The 4,259-nt window shown below is 42.1% G+C and overlaps 1 pseudogene; it reads left to right on the top strand.

Annotated features, from left to right (window-relative positions):
- The first annotated feature begins 1,038 nt into the window (after nucleotides 1-1,038).
- LOC134937468 (5S ribosomal RNA) lies at nucleotides 1,039-1,157 on the top strand (annotated as a pseudogene).
- The last annotated feature ends 3,102 nt before the right edge of the window (nucleotides 1,158-4,259 follow it).

The raw sequence follows: 4,259 nt of genomic DNA, 5'->3' as shown, positions 1-4,259 counted from the left end.
GCTGGTTTGAGTCAGCATTTATATCTCCTGCTAATTATTTAAAATAGATACGTCTGTATCATAAAAATCCCAAGGGTTTTTCTCTAATCTTATTCTTTTATTCCCAATTAGCAATTTACGCTGGGATTGATACATGCGCTGTGATATTGAAATTTATTCAGCACACTGTCTTTATACTTTATACATGCGCTGTGATATTGAAATTTATTCAGCACACTGTCTTTATACTTGCTACAATATTAGCAATATTTATACATGCGCTGTGATATTTAAATTTATTGAGCACACTGTCTTTATATCTGCTACAATATTATCTTCGTTTCTAGTTCTGTTTTCCTACAGGTACTAGTTTCTTGCAATACATTGTATCTTTCACTGAGATTGCATCTCATGTGGTATACATGACTCACGCAACCCTTGCTCTTTTCCCCCCCCCTGCCCTCTTGTGCTTTTCTACAGCAATATTACTGGGTACATTGTTATCTTGCACTGTTTATTTAGAAGAATACCACCATCATAAACATCTCTTCTTTAGATCGAGCATTAATATAGAGATTGCAGTACTGTTGTTGTACCCAGTATTAACCCAGTTGTAATTTTTATTTTTGGGTAAGGACACGACACCTGATACCTGATTAACATAATTTTAGAGATCACATTCTGCACATATTGGACTACAATCCAGCATCTTATCTAGTGACAATATTACTATTTTGTCCAATTCAGCAACTGCATATTTGTATGGATGTTTAATTCTGATCAGTCCATCCCGACATGTGCCTTTCCTTTTCTCTCTTTTTCTGAGAATTCTAAATCATTTAACCGATATAGGTACCAATGTGTACTCCTCTTCTTTGCTTCCATCTACATTTAATTTCATGGACTCTCACCACTGATTCTGGGTATATCCCCGTCTAACACTGGCAGCAGATCCATCTATTTTCTTCTATCAGTTAACTTCTGTCACTTTACTTTGATACTATGTAATTCGTGAACTCTCATCAGTGATTCCAGAGCTTCCCATTGGCGTTTCAATTTCCCTACTATCATACCACACTGGAAATGCCCAAAACCGTCCGAACTTGGAAGCTAATCAGTGTTGGGCTGGGTCAGTACTCAAGTGGGGGACCATTGAGGAATACTCAGTTTAGTAGAGCACGCGTTGGTCCCACATGCTCAGTGTCTAACACTGACCGTAGATTCACTCTGCTCTCTCATTTCCTTTGCTCTTCTTTCTATTCATTTTCACTTCTTCATTAAAGCATATTACTGGCACCAATATAGGACAGGGTCACAACTTTGTTGATCTTTGTTAGTAGAACGTACCATTCAAATATTCTAATATGTAAATATTCAATTCATTTACCGCATTTAGATCTAACTCCGCCAGCCAGGACTGCATAAACATCACTATCATATCAGCAATTTTGCTAATTGTTTATATTGTTTTCGTTTTTTGACTACTCCTTCTCTCATTAACCACTAAATATCTTAATTTGTGTTAATAAAAATTGATTTTAAATATTATATCTCATCTTGTTAAGTCTATATATTGTTCAAATTAAGAGTGCACCCAAAAAAGAGTCTTCTTTTCTCCTTGTTGTTCGGCTTCAGAATCTGTTTGACCAGGTTCTGAATTTCCAGAGCCTTTTTCATTGGAAGAAAAACTCTCTGTAATTCCGTGTCCAGAATCATACCCAAGAACGACAGACTTGTCGTCGGAACCAACTGTGATTTCGGTGAGTTTAGGAGCCAACCATGTTGTTGCAGAATTGTCAGGGATAGCGTCATGCTCTGCAGTAATTGCTCCTTGGACCTCGCTTTTATCAAGAGATAGTCCAAGTACGGGATAATTGTGACTCCTTGCTTGTGCAGGAGAACCATCAATTCCGCCATAACTTTGGTGAAAACCCTCGGAGCCGTGGACAGACCAAACGGCAACGTCTGAAATTGGTAATGACAATCCTGAACGGCAAACCTCAGGTAAGCCTGATGTGGAGGATATATGGGGACGTGTAAGTAGGCATCCTTTATGTCGACCGACACCATAAAATCCCCTTCCTCCTGACTGGAGAACACTGCTCAGAGAGACTCCATCTTGAATTTGAATTTTCTTAGATAGAAATTGAGGGATTTTAAGTTCAGAATAGGTCTGACCAAACCGTCCAGCTTCGGTACCACGAACAGGCTCGAATAAAAGCCTTCTCCCTGTTGTGACGGCACCGCATACCACCTACCTGTCCGGAAGAGAAACTGGTAAGGCTGATTTGAAAAATCATCGAGGGGGCACGTCTTGAAATTCCAGCTTGTACCCTTGGGACACTATTTCTAATACCCATGGGTCTAGGTCCGAACAAATCCAGAAATGACTGAAGAGTCGGAGATGTGCCCCCACTGGTGCGGACTCCCGCAGAGGAGTCCCAGCGTCATGCGGTGGATTTGGTAGAAGCCGGAGAGGACTTCTGCTCTTGGGAACCTGCCACAGCCGGTGACCTTTTTCCCTTTCCTCTTCCTCTGGAAGCAAGGAAGGAAGACCCTCGTCCTCTTTTGTATTTATTGGGCCGAAAGGACTGCATCTGATAGTGGTGCGTTTTCTTTTGTTGTGCTGGAACATAATGTTACAATTCACCTGCCTCTTAATGTTTGGCAGGTGAATTACAAGGAGAAGATTACTACTGGAGGTGCAGGCAGATGCAGTGTGACATAGAAATGGTTAACCAGACTTGACTGGGGAATACTGTAATAACTTGAGCGCGTTGTAGCAGAATTAAAGTTTAGCAGATTATGGACTCTCCCTTTAATACTGGAATGTGCAGCACCACACTTTACACTGATTATGGACAGCAGATGAGTAATATAACACAGCTAAGAGCCAGGACTTGAATACAGGACTAGAATGTATCACAATCACTGTTGCAGGTAATGAATGTCCACAGAAGTGCAGGAATACTAAGTACTTTATTATAGCAGTGGTATAATGAGGTATGGCAGAGGAATCACAGTAACAATCCAGGGTACAATATGAGCAGAGAGTAAATGGTTTTTCAGACTGAGACTTGCAGCAGAGTAATGAGATAGTTGAAAAAGGAACCAGAGTAATATAATCCACGGATCTCAGATTGCAGGACTTGTACAATAAAGTATAACAGCATGCAGGCATAGAGGAAGTCCATAGTAACATGTAACACAAGTAATGAATACTAGAGAATCCACAGAGCACAGTGAAAGTCCATAATACTTGGCTAAATAGTCCTGGCATGAACATGAACTGGCAAGAATGGTTGTGGCAGGATAACATGAACTGGCAGACCAGGCTTCTCGGCATGAACAGGAGCTAGGACGAAGACACCAGGCAATGCAGATAGTTCAGGCAGGAAAGTAGTATAATATCACCGGCGTCGGAGAACTCAGCTAGCTGGTTTTTAACAGCCACACTAACTAATGAACAAGGCCAGGCTGGGAGTGTTAACTAATTACAAACCCTGTGCACCTGTTGAGCTGCATGTACACAGAGCCAAAGGAACAGAACACACAGATGGATCAGCTGACACCAGATACATACTGAACAGAATCCTAACACATAAGGTAAAAAAGATGACTTACCCGTGGTAGCTGTAGATACGAGGTCAGCGAGGCCGTCACCAAACAAGACACCACCTTTATACGGCAGATACTCCATAGCCTTCTTAGAGTCAGCATTTCATTGATGAATCCACAATGCTCTCCTAGCTGAGACTGCCATAGCATTGGCCCTTGATCCCAAAAGGCCAATGTCCCTCGCAGCTTCCTTAAGGTAGACTGCAGCATCCCTGATATGACCCAGTGTCAAAAGAATGCTATCCCTATCCAGGGTATCTAACTCAGATGACAAGTTATCTGCCCCCTTTTCAATAGCGCTACTCACCCATGCCGAAGCAACGGCAGGTCTGAGTAGCGTACCCGTAGTGACATAAATGGATTTCAATGTATTTTCCTGCTTACGATCCGCAGGTTCCTTTAGAGCTGCCGTGTCAGGAGACGGAAGCGGCACCTTTTTGGACAGCCGTGATAGAGCTTTGTCCACATTGGGGGGTGACTCCCACTTTTCCCTATCCCCAGAGGGGAACGGATATGCCACCGGAATTCTCTTGGTAATCTGAAACTTCTTGTCAGGATTTTCCCAAACCTTTTCAAAAAGAGCGTTCAGTTCATGAGAGGGAGGGAACGTTACCTGAGGTTTCTTTCCTTTAAACATACAGACCCTTGTATCAGGAACAGCA

Source organism: Pseudophryne corroboree, chromosome 6, assembly GCF_028390025.1.
Source record: "Pseudophryne corroboree isolate aPseCor3 chromosome 6, aPseCor3.hap2, whole genome shotgun sequence".
NCBI lineage: Eukaryota > Metazoa > Chordata > Amphibia > Anura > Myobatrachidae > Pseudophryne > Pseudophryne corroboree.
Note: the sequence above shows the minus strand (reverse complement) of the source record. Positions and strands in the feature narration are given on the sequence as shown.